This window comes from Herpailurus yagouaroundi, unplaced genomic scaffold, assembly GCF_014898765.1.
Source record: "Herpailurus yagouaroundi ecotype Mexico unplaced genomic scaffold, PumYag 181, whole genome shotgun sequence".
Classification (NCBI taxonomy): domain Eukaryota; kingdom Metazoa; phylum Chordata; class Mammalia; order Carnivora; family Felidae; genus Herpailurus; species Herpailurus yagouaroundi.
In genome coordinates this window covers 30472950-30485913 of record NW_024412412.1, presented here as the reverse complement: position 1 = coordinate 30485913, position 12964 = coordinate 30472950, and the positions used below count along the sequence as shown (strand labels likewise).

General features: G+C 39.3%; 1 long non-coding RNA gene across 1 annotated transcript in view; it reads left to right on the top strand.

The window, feature by feature from the left end:
- LOC121039812 (uncharacterized) overlaps positions 1-12964 on the top strand; it is a 114727-nt gene that overhangs the window by 87704 nt on the left and 14059 nt on the right. The window lies entirely within an intron of this gene.

The following is a 12964-nucleotide window of genomic DNA, read 5'->3' as shown; positions in this document are numbered from 1 at the left end:
AAAAACCTAAGAAATAGTCCCAAAGAATTTAAAAAATGCTATAACTGAGATGCAAAATAAACTGGCTACAGTTACAGTAAGGATTGAAGAAGCAGAAGAGAGAATAGGTGAAATAGAAGATAAACCTATGGAAAATAATGAAGCTGAAAAAAAGAGGGAAAAATTACTAGATCATGAGGGGAAAATTAGAGAATTAAGTGGTTCTATGAAATGAAACAGTATCTGTATCATAGGAGTCCTGGAAGAAGAAGAACAAGAAAGGGGCAGGTTTATTTGAGCAAATTATAGCTAAGAACTTCCCTAATCTGGGAATGAGAGCCTTGCTGGATAAATGATTCTTGGCTGCATATTCTTCCTATTCAGCACATTGAATATTTCCTACCACTTGCTTCTGGCCTGCCAAGTTTCAGTGGACAGGTCTGCTACTAACCTTATGTGTCTACCCTTGTAGGTTAAGGACCTTTTATCCCTAGCTGCTTTCAGAATTCTCTTTTTATCTTTATATTTTGCCAGTTTCACTATGATATGCCATGGTATTGACCTGTTTTTATTGATTTTGAAGAGAGTTCTCTGTACCTCTTGGAATTGGATGCCTGTTTCCTTACTTTATTTGTACTGACAGCTCAGAGCCTGGAGCCTGCCTTGGATTCTGTGTCTCCCTCTCTCTCTCTGCCCCTCCCCTGCTCACACTCTTTCTCTCTCTCAAAAATAAGTAAACGTTAAAAATTTTTTTTTAGGGATACCTGGGTGGCTCAGTTGGTTGAGTGTCTGACTTCGGCACAGGTCATGATCTCACAGATTGTAAGTTTGAGCCCTGCGCTGGGCTCTGTGCTGACAGCTTGGAGCCTGGAGCCTGCTTCAGATTCTGTGTCTCCCTCTCTCTCTCTCTCTCTGCCCTCTCCTACTTGCTCGGTCTCTCTCTCTCCCTCTCTCTCTCTCCGTAAAATAAATAAAACCATTAAAAAAATTTTTTTACAAAAAATTAAAAAAATATAAAATTTGTATGGAGCCACAAAAGACACATCCCCACCCCCCCCACCCGCCCCCCCCCAAGGCCAAAGTAACGTTGAAGAAGAAAACCAAAGCTGAAGGCATCACAATTCTGGACCGTAAGCTGTATTACAAAGCTGTAATCGTCAAGACAATATGGTACCGGCACAAAAATAGACACATAGGTCAGTGGAACAGAATAGAGAACCCAGAAATGGACCCACAAATGTATGACCAACTAATCTTCGACAAAGTGGAAAGAATATCAAATGGAAAAAAGACCGTCTCTTCAGCAAATGGCACTGGGAAAGCTGGATGGCAATAAGCAGAAGAATGAAATTGGACTACTTTCTTACACCATACACAGAAATAAATTCAAAATGGATGAAAGACCTAAAAGTGAGATAGGAAACCATCAAAATCGTACAGGAGAGAACAGCCACAGCAACTTCTTACTTGACATGTTTCTGGAAGCAAGGAAAATAAAAGCAAAAATGAACTTTTGGGCCCTCATCTAGATAAAAAGTTTCTGCACAGCGAAGGAAACAATCAATGAAAGTAAAAGGCAACTGATGGAGTGGGAGAAGATATTTGCAAATGACATATCAGATAAAGAGTTAGTATCCAAAGTCTATAAAGAACTAATTAAACTCAACACCCAAAAAACAAATAATCCAGTGAAGAAATGGGCAGAAAACATGAATAGAAATTTCTTCAAAGAAGGAATCCAGATGGCTAGCAAACATGAAAAGAGGCTCAACATCACTCATCATCAGGGAAATACAAATCAAAACCACAATGAGATACCACCTCACACCAGTCAGAATGGCGTAAATTAACAATTCAGGAAACAACAGATGTTGGTGAGGATGCAGAGAAAGGGAAACCCTTCTGCACTTTTGGTGGGAATGCAAACTGCTGCAGCCACTCTGGCAAACAGGGTGGAGGTTCCTCAAAAAATGAAAAATAGAACTACCCTATGACCCAGCAAATGCACTACTAGGTATTTATCCAAAGATACAAAAATGGTGATTTGAAGAGGCACATGCACTGCAATGTTTATAGCAGCATTATCAACAACAGACACATTATGGAAAAGGCCCAAATGTCCATCCACTGATGAATGGGTAAAGAAAATGTGGTATATATATATATATACACACACACACACACACACACACACACACAATGGAATACTACCCGGCAATCAAAAAAAAAAAAAAAAGAAATCTTACCATTTGCAACAACATTATTGGAACTAGAGTGTGTTCTGCTAAGCAAAATTAAGTCAGAGGAAGACAAATATCATATGATTTCACTCGTATGTGGAATTTAAGAAACAGAACAGATGAACATGGGGAAAGGGAAGGATAAATAAGATAAAAACAGAGAGGGAGGCAAACCATAAGAGACTCCTAAATACAGAGAACAGACTGCGGGTTGCTGGAGGGGAGGTGCATGGTGGGGACGGGCATTAAGGAGGGCACCTGTTGGGATGAGCACCGGGTGTTATATGTAAGTGATGAAGCACTGGGTTCTCCTCCTGAAACCAGTAGCTGTATGCTAACTAACTTGAATTCAAATAAATAAATTTTAAAAAGACTATACATAATTGTTTATGAGGTACAATGTTCTCTCCCTATAAAATAAAGCTTATTGGTTTTGTTAAAAAAAATGAAAAGGTCAGAAAAAGAAGTTATTGAAAACAATGTTTTAAACATTATCAAGTAAATTTGCACAGTGTTATGGTAAGGAAGAGACATAAGGGCCTAATTCAACATAAATAAATCAGGACAACTTGACAGAGGAGGTAACGTTGCCAGTGAAATTTGAAGGACAAGTGTTTGCCAGGCAAAGCTCAAAGCTGGCCAGGACATACCAGGATTATGGAATTGTATGCGCCCTAAAGAGGAAAACAGGAGAGAAGAACCCATCTGGGCAATGGCATGTGGTTCATTGTGAACAGGATATGTGGATACCGTTGGGGAGCAGCAGGTGTAATGAACGCACGTGGCCACCTCTACAGATATTTAAGGGAAACAGTTTTATTTGCCTATGTATACATAGACTTATTCCTTTCCTCCCAAATATAATTTGTATCATTATGATTTAATGATAAAATATTGAGAAGCAGGAAACATTTTTTTTTATTTCTTATGCCTCATGCCACAGACCTTCAACTATCCTTTTTATCATGTGTGCTCAAAATTAATATAGAAGAAAAAGGACAGAAGAGACCAGGTAGATACTAAGAGGGGGATATGGATTTTAACCACTTACTAACTAATGGGTAAAGTCACCATTAAAAAAAAAAATCCAACTAGCAAAAAGCATTGAATCTGTGGGATGGATGTGGATGTGGAAAATACAGAATCATGGGCTTTGTTAGAGGCTTCATTCAGGAAGCCACTATGCTGTGGGAATTCCCCAGATAAAGTGTATGCTACCATCAGAAAAATCAATACTAATGCCAAATTTTTCTTCTAGCTCCAGGTTATCTTCAAATGATTGGGAGGAATAACTTCCATCTGCAGGAAAAAGAATGAGGCTATTGCTTATCAGTATTAGTCACATATTTCATTAATTCACCCTTTTATTTATCAAATATTTGTTGAGCATTCATTGTATGTCAGGCATTCTTCCAAATGCAGAGCTTACACTAGAATTGAAATGTTTTTTCTCAGTATGAGTTAAAAGTCTAAAAATGTTTAATAACTTGGTTCTAGAAATGGTATCTTAAGGATTTGTGATGAGGAAATAATAAAAAGGCAGACAATTTAGATATTAATTAGATATTAGATATAAATTAGATATTAATTAGATATAATTAATTAGATATAAATTAGATGTTAATTTAGATATTAAATTTTTTAAAATGTTTATTATTTGAGAAAGAGACAGAGAGCAAGCAGGGGAGGGGCAGAGAGAAAGAGGGAGACACAGAATCGGAAGCAGGCTCCAGGCTCTGAGCTGCCAGCACAGAGCCGGATGTGGGGCTCGAACCCACAGACTGTGAGATCATGGCCTGAGCTGAAGTCGGCCGCCCAACCAACTGAGCCACCTAGGCACCCCCATTTAGATATTAGAATAAAAGAATTTAAAACAACTTGAATTCCAATGAGGCAGTGATAAAATAAATAACAGTACATTCACCTTGGACTATTACATAGACAGCGAAAATAGTATTTTGAAGACTAACATGATAAAATGCTTGATCTAGAAATAGGACATTAAAAAGCCAGAGTACATTTGTGGCTGGATCTTTCATGAAATGCTATTATGTGTATTCTCTTTTTTATAATTTTCTGTGTTTTCTAAATTTTCTACAATAAATATATTTTACTTTTATAATTGGTAAAGCAGTTATGATTATTTATTTATTTATTTACTTACTTATTTAGAGCATGCATACACAAGTAGGAGAGAGGGAAAGAGAGAATCCTAAGCAGGCTCCATGCTGTCAGCACAAAGCCCGGTGCCAGGCTTAAATTCATGCACGGCGAGATCATGACTTGAGCGGAAATCAAGCGTCAGACATTTAACAGACTGAGCCATCCAGGCGCCCCTGAACTAGTTATAATTTTAATAGAATTACATAGCAGTTCATTCAGGAATTTTGTATCAGAATTAATTTTTCTAACACTACGTTTCAGTTACTGAACATAATGTGTTTCTTCATAGAAAAACACTAATTAGTAATTATTGTGTATTTATCTCTTATCTATGTCCCCTAGTAGAATGTTAGCTTCTACTTCTATTTCTGTAGTGACATTCTATGTAAAGAATGTTCTGCCCTGAAGGAAGTTTTTTGTATTTGTACTGTCCAATATTGTAGCCACTAGCCACAGGTAGTGATTGAGTACTTAAAATGTAGCCAGTGCAACTGAAGAACTGAATTTTAAAATTTATTTTGTTACGGAACCAGGCGGAAAAACCAAGCGGCACTCGGATATCTTGGTGGATCCGAGATTTATTTAACACTGGCGGGCTCAGAGGAGACCGTTTCTCCAAAGATCTGAGCCCCGAATGAAGGGGGGAAGGGTAATTTATAGTTGTCAGCTTCCATATCTGTGGCAGGTTTTCACGTGCGTGGCAAACAGGGCAAGAAGAACCCAGAAGAGGGGTCTCCAAGTTAGAGACCAGAGCTCATTTACTCCCATGGGCCATCTTATGGTGTAAAACTTTATCATTTTCCCAACAATTTACTTTTAATTCATTTAAAATGTAAATTGATATAGTCACACACTGTATTAGAAAGTGTAATACTAGAGTCCAGAATAGTGTCAGGCAAATAGTAGGTGCTAAATAAACAGTTGGGGGTGCCTGGGTGGCTCAGTTGGTTGAGCATACAGCTCTTGGTTTCAGCGTAGGTCAGGATCTCATCATTTGTGGGTTTGAGTCACATGTCAGGCTCTGTGCTGACAGTGTGGAGCCTGCTTGGGATTCTCTTTCTCTCTCTCTCTCTCTCTGCCCCTCCTCCTCTATGCTGTCTCTGTCTCTCTTGAAAATAAATAAAAAAAAATTTGTATGATGTATGGATACATAGACAAAATTATTTGCTGATTTGGCATCATTTGATGACAATGGGGAAAGAACAGAGATAAAATTTGGTATTATCTTACATATAATATTAATATTAAAAATGGACCAGTTTGAAAGTTGTTGGCCCTAATGCCAAAATGAAATGAGAAATGGTGACTCTAGTGATATTAATAAATATGTATTAGTATGCTTAATTGCTCTATAAATATGAGATCACTTAATCCTCCTCATCCCAAGAAGTAATATCATTTCTTCTCATTTTATACCTAAGGAAACTCAGGCACAGAGAGGCAAGGTAACTTGTTCACGGACACTTAGCTAGTGGAGCCAGGGTTCAAATCCAGGTAGTCTGGGTTCATCTGCAGTCTTAGCTTCTGTGATTTGTCTAGATGACAGGATGCCCTTTCTAAGGACTTGGGGTGGTATCTGATGTTAATGCAGCAGGTCCACCTTGACAGTGGATTCCTGTACGAGAGTACAATGAAGAACATTACGTATAGTGTCTTTGTTCTATTTTCAGTGCCTACACATGAACTCTTGAAATTTGTTCAGCAAACATGGATTGCATGAAACTAAGTGCCAGATATTGTAAGGTTCTGGAGCTAGGAGTTATAAAGAGGCTATGTTACCTTCCCTCCAGGAGCTAAGATACCAGAAAAGATCCATCAGAAGAGATTACAAAGTGTGTTAAGTACAAAACTGAAAATATAAAAATAGCATTCTGGGAGCAAGGTGAGGGGAGACTGGGAGAAGGAGTGGGGGAGGGGGAAGGCAGAGAAGGAGGGAGGAAGAAAGAGAGAGAACATTTGGAAAGAGTTGATACTGAGGGGTAGGGGTCCCTCTTTCTACTCCACTTTCTGCTCGACAACTCACCTGGCTCTCATTCAGGCTGTAAGATATTCAGGGATCATGGTCAGAGCTTGATTTGGGTTTAATCCACATCTATTATTTATTAGCTGGTGATTTGGGGGCAAGTTGTTTCTAGGTTTACATAATGGTTCAAACATCCCTACCCTGTAGATCTCATATTGTTTTTTTGTTTGTTTGTTTGTTTGTTTGTTTTTCATGAAAATCAAAATGAGATCCTGCCTGTTTGTTTGTTCATCTATGCCACCTAAAGGGGATGGAAAAGCAAGCTTTTATCTTCAGAAGCTTGGGTGACTAACTGGCAGACCCATGCATAAATAATGAAAGTGCAGGCTCCCTGGAATGTGTCTAGACTTCAGGGCAATATCTGATTTAGCATCCCAAAGGATCTCATGTGCAAAATGCCCTGTCGGTGACTGCATTGGCACAAGCGGTGTTGTGTTTCAGAAGTCCGCTTGGAAGATGCAAGATAAAGGACGGCAGGAGTGGGGTCTGGAGGGGCACCACAGGTGCTAGCTAGCCTAAGGTCCACATTTGATATTAGTGGATCACAGGAAGGGGAAAAGCAGAAAGTCCAGGAATATTTGAAAAATAGAAATCTGTGAGCTATGACTCGAAGCTCATCAATTGGGCATTTAAAAAAAATCACATTTATGAAACACCTTGGAGCTTTAAAATGTGACTTCAGAAAGATTTTCCCTTTCTCCTTAACATCAATCCATCAATCAATGAATCAATCATCAATCCCTGATAGTTAGTTATTATCGCCCTCACAACAAAAAACAAAAGACCTACAGAAGTTAAATTATTTGCTCAGGTCCTCTCAATGAAACCAGTAAATAAGACAGGATATATGATCCAAAGTCCAGTTATCTCCACCATACGATAGAAAATAGGAAGAGTCAAAGGAAATGAAGTTGGCCAAGGTGGTTACTGACTGATTTCACGGAAGGATGTGAAATTGCTTCTTAACAGGAGAACACCCAAGCCTGGGCATGCTGTGTTGCACAACAGGATCTAGATCTACCTTAGATCCATTCATGACTCTTAATTGGGGTTAATACTCAGAATCTACCCAAGATTTTCAATGAATTAAACAGGAAAATAAACACAGAATAGAGTTTTACCTTGTCAACCTTCAACCAGAGTCAAGGATTTTCAGTAAGGAGTTAGTGCTTGGCCTTTCTGCAGGCAAACTCTCTTTCCTGCAGCTGCTATCTGCAATGGCCGGGGGCCATCTTCTTTGTCAGCTCACTCGAGAATTTGCCTTAAAACAGAAGCTCCTTGGGCAGCCCTAGGGAACCTGGCATCTCTTGAAATCCTCTAATCAAAGATAGCTTTTGCCTAAAGCTCTCTCTTATAAAGGCAAGGAAGATAGTGGCAATTATCCAAGTGATTCAAGCAAGAGAAATGAATTTGATCTTCATTACCTAACTTTTCAGGCAAAAATTTCTTACAGCAGTGCTTCTCAATTTTTATCATGCAGAGAATCGCCTGGGGGTCCTGTTAAAATGCAGATTCTAATTTAGTAGGTTTTGGGTGGGGACAGAAGATTCTGCATTTCTAAGGAGCTCCCAGTTGACGCTGACCACAGATTCAGAAGTGAGGCTTGACCCACAAAGCTTGGCCCACTTCTGCACTTGCTATCTTTGGAGCAGAGGGTCTCAAAGTTTGGGCCGCATTAGAATCACCCAAGGAACGTGGAAAAAATGCAAAGTTTGATTTGGTAGACCTGATATTTGCTCTTCAAATAAGTACCTCAGCTGTTCCCAGAGGCCATTCTCTAAGAAATGACTTAGGGGAAGCACGGTGGTGACCCAAAGTAGCCAGGTATGCTCAGCCGGGCCAGGACGCAGCCTTTGGAACCAATAAAGTCTTAGTGAGAGGTTTCTTTAAGTGGAGAAGAATATAAAAGTCAGTGAAAGTCCAGCCTCTAAATTCAGCAAAATAAGATAAAGCTAATGGTGGCACTCACATGGGGCTTCTGCATTGCTGGGCGGGAGAAGGAGTCTCAAATCTCTTCTGATCACACCCCTTGTAATTTCCTTCTGAAGGACCTGGGATGTGGTAGAAGGAGGAGCAAGCTGAGGATGATGATAACTGGCACCTGAGACCCCAGGAAAAGGGCATTTACAGTAGTGCCTGGAGGGCCCGGCAGCCCTGTGAGAAGTAGGAGGATACATGCAGTCTGACAGCCATACTTTAAGTCATATTTTTCGTTTTCAGAAATGGTTTCTATGGAAACTCACCAGCCAGGTTTCTCAGTCTACAGGCAGAGATCATTTTGCGAGACGCGTGTTTTTCGGTGAAGCATCGGCTATAAAAGTGGCAAGATGAAGGTGAATAAAATTGACCCATGGTACAAAAATGATCTCCTGCTCACCTTGCTTAGATGACGTCTTGCAGGAGAAAGGGAAGACATGGTTTCAGTTTCCTGTCCTGAACTACAAGAGGACAGAAGGTGATGGAGAACAAGGTGAAGGAGCACTGAGTGGGTGAAGTCACTGGGCCTTCGTGTCCTTTGTCACATACGAGAATGGCGTTAAACTAGATTAAACATAAAGCCCCACCTAGTGCGGGAATTCTGTGTTTCCATGCCTGCAGTGTTTGTGTTCTGCTCACTGGTGCCACAATGACTGAGGAGAACAGGGGAGACCCTGAGAAACCGTTAGTTCGCTAAAGTGTTTGTATGTGACTGTGCGTGTCTAGACTTAGTTACCTATTGTCTAATTTCATTAGGGTGAAGCTCTACGTTATAAGATGCCTTCACCTTGAGAACTCTGACTTTTGTTTTCTACTCTTTCTGCTCCAGTCATTGCCACAGACCACATCTCTGTTCTTCTAGACCACTGAAGTCTCAGATCAAAAATAAATTGAAGAAATTTGGCTCCTTTTTACAGTGACCTTTTAATTAATTTGACGTATACTTTTTTGGTTGGTTTGTTTGGAATGTTCAGATCATTTTGGTGGGTTTTAAAAAAATTTTTTTTAATGTTTATTTATTTTTGAGAAAGAGAGAGACAGAACGTGAGTAGGGGAAGGGCGGAGAGAGAGGGAAACACAGAATCCGAAGCAGGCTCCAGGCTCTGAGCTGTCAGCACAGAGCCCAACGTGGGGTTCGAGCCCACGAACAGTGAGATCATGACCTGAGCCGAAGTCGGACGTTTGACCAACTGAGCCACCCAGGCACCCTTTTTGTTTCCCTACAAACTTTTTTTTTTTTTTTTTTTTTTTTTAATCTTTCAATTCTGGAGCTCGGGGTGAGTTAGACGATAGAAAAGATTTGGATCCTTTGGATACATATGTCCGAGGTTTAAACCTCACCTCCTTTGTGAAGAACGCTTTGATTCTCTTAAATCACAACTATTTCTTCTTTTTTGATCCTAAAAAATCATTGCTCTTTTCTCCATCATCCTTTAGCATATTTCTAGGTGTAAATGAGCAATCTTAGATAATATGTGATCTAAATTTATACCACTGAAATTATTGAGTAGATTAAAATATGTACTAAATGCACACAGAGGGGTGCTCGGGTGGCTCAGTCAGTTAGGTGTCCGACTTCGGCTAAGGTCATTATCTCACAGTTCCTGGGTTCGAGCCCCACGTTGGGCTTTGTGCTGTCAGTGCGGAGCCTGCTTGGAGTCCTCTGTCTCCCTCTTTCTCTGCCCCTCCCCCACGTGTGTGTGTGTGTGTGTGTGTGTGTGTGCGCGCGCGCGCGCATGCTCTCTCCCTCTCAAAAATAAATAAACATTTAAAAATTTTTCAAAAAATAAAAGCACATAGAGAACTTGGTAGGAATCTCGCTGTTGGATGAAACAAGTTTCATAGGAAAATGACTGTCTTGCTCTGAGAAGTCTGGGATCCCTGGAGAAGGAGATGGACAGATGGAAAGCAGGAATTTCCCATACTGCAGCCCTGTATATCCTGAATGGATGGAGAAGTCCACTTCCGGCTCTGACACTGACAACTCTATGAGCTTAAGGGACCTTATTAACCTCCTGATTTCCAGTTTTTTCTACTCTCAAAAGGAGGTGATACCAAGTTCTTAAGGTAGACAATTAAATACCACATGCATATAAAATCCAACAGAGTCCGTTTTGAGAACTCTGTCAACATATGCTAACAACAGTGAAAATGATGTGGGAGGGGAGCACCCTCTGGGGAGGCAGCTGATCTACTGAAATTTAGGACAAACCATGGAAATAAATTCTAGGGCCGTATTCAGGCAAGAGCAGAGCCTAGGCTGGGAATAAAGGGTCATGAGGCATTTTCTGAAGTTAACTATTTTTAAGTACTTTCAATCCACCGCTCTTTTGGTGCTTCATTTGTCCGAAAGCCATAGGTTTAAGAGCTACTGCCTGATTATTATGCTTTACAACACACTCAACAGAAGAGATGAAACTCAATAAAAGAGAATAAAGTAATTTGTAGTATTTCTTTCTCCAAGGTATAAAGTATTTATTTTGAGCCACATAATTATTAAAATTGTAATTGGCTATTGGCAGGTCGAAAATTGGAAGCAAAGAAATGCATTATAAAAGAATGGAAACTCTGTGGATAATTTTTATTCTTCTGAGTAGTTTGTGCTACTTAGTTGCTTTCAGAGAAACAAATCAATAACTATTATTTAGAGTTTCCCTCTAGCTTCCACTGCTTTAGGAGCCGTTTCTCTATCAGTGATCCCGTAATTTCATCAATATGGTATCATTAGCACTCTGCAGTTAGCAATTAACCTTTATCCAACATGCTCAGTTATAGCTTTAGGAAAAAACTGTCAGTCACATGGAGTATGCTCAGATTTCAGTGGTATAGCTAGCTCTATTTAAGATAGATGAAACAGCTGTTAAAGTTATAGTTAGAGCTAGAGTAAGTATTGATTTGCAAGAACCAATTTCCTGTTTTTAAGGCAATCCGAGGAACCAAGGGGATATCCGTATCAGTCATTTTTAATCTTGGTAAGAAGTAAAGTAAGTGCTCCCTAATAGGGGCACCACAACATTCTGGTTTCTTGCAGAGGTCATTAACAGCAGCTCCGTTTTAGATACCAGAACATATATTAGTATTCTGCTAGTTACACTGCAGTCACTATATTTGTAGAGTGCTTTCACACAATTACATCGACCCTTGAACAACACAGAATTGATCTGCGCAGGTGCACTTACACGCAGATTTTTTTTTTAATATATAAATACGGCTCAGTGTAGTAAATGTATTTTCTCTTTCTTATGATTTTCTTAATAACATTTTCTTTTGGGTAGCTTACTTTAAATTGTAAGAATGCAGTATATAATACATGTAACATATAAATATGTGTTAATTGTTTATGTTAATGACAAGGCTTCCAGTCGACAGTAGGCTATTAGTAGTTAAATTTGGGGGAGAGTTCAAAAGTTGTATGTGGATATTCTTTTTTTTTTTTAAGTTTATTTATATATTTTTGAGAGAAAGTGAGAGACAGAAGGGTTGGGGCAGAGAGAGAGGGAGAGAGAATCTCAAGCAGGCTCTGCTGTCATTATGGAGTCCAGTGTGAGGCTTGAACTCACAACCTGTGAGATCATGACCTGAGCCAAAACCAAGAGTCAGAAGCTTAACTGACTAAGGCACCCAAGTGCCCCTACATGCGGATTTTCAACTGCACAGGGGTCAATGCCCCAAACCCTCATGCTGTTCAAGGGTCAACTTAACTTCCAATGATCCTCACAACAATGCTGGGAAGTAATGTAATTATGTCCTTTCTTCCGATTGAATACTTTTAAGCAAAAACATATCCCTGGATCATTGCCCCAGATCTACCAGTAAATTTCTGTATGACCTCCAAAGTTGCCTGTGCGGGCTTCAGCGTCCTCAACTATAAAATTAGTTGTAATAACAAGCTGTTGTTTCAGTGGCTTGAAGCTCATTTCTAGATATGAGATCTGTGATTCCAGGCTTCTCCAAATTAACTTTGTATCTCAGCAAGAGTACTGTAGTATTAATTATTGATGAAATCACACCATAATGTCCTAGCCATTGTCCTATGGTATAGTTTGTACGAGTGATGATGTTTTTAGTAATATGAGCACACTGTGCAGTACTTGTCTTTTGAATCTTTGCAAATAGTGTTTTGATGACCTCTTTTCTTGAAACTAATGTAGAAAATTTGCAGATCATACTTGCAATAATATTAACCATTAATTTTTTCCCCAGACCTAAAAAATTTCTTTTGACACGTATCATACATAACAGGAATAATTTAAATAGGCAAAACACAATAATTAAGAGATGGATGGAGTAGAGATTCATCCCTGTTGTTTACAGTAATGTGAATTGTCTGGCATATAAAATGTCATTAGTGAAGGGGAAGAAGATTCCAGAGACAGATCTACAAATGATCTACGTAGTAGATGAAAAATTCCAAGTAGAGAAAGAAACGTTCATTTTAATTTGTCATAAACTAACTTAAGTGCAGAAAGCAATATAAGCTTTTGTTAAGATTTACCTTTTTTTTTTTTTTTTTTTTTTTTGGTATATGGGGACAGTTGGTCTCAAGGATTAAAACTGAATACAATCCAGTAGAGAAACAAGT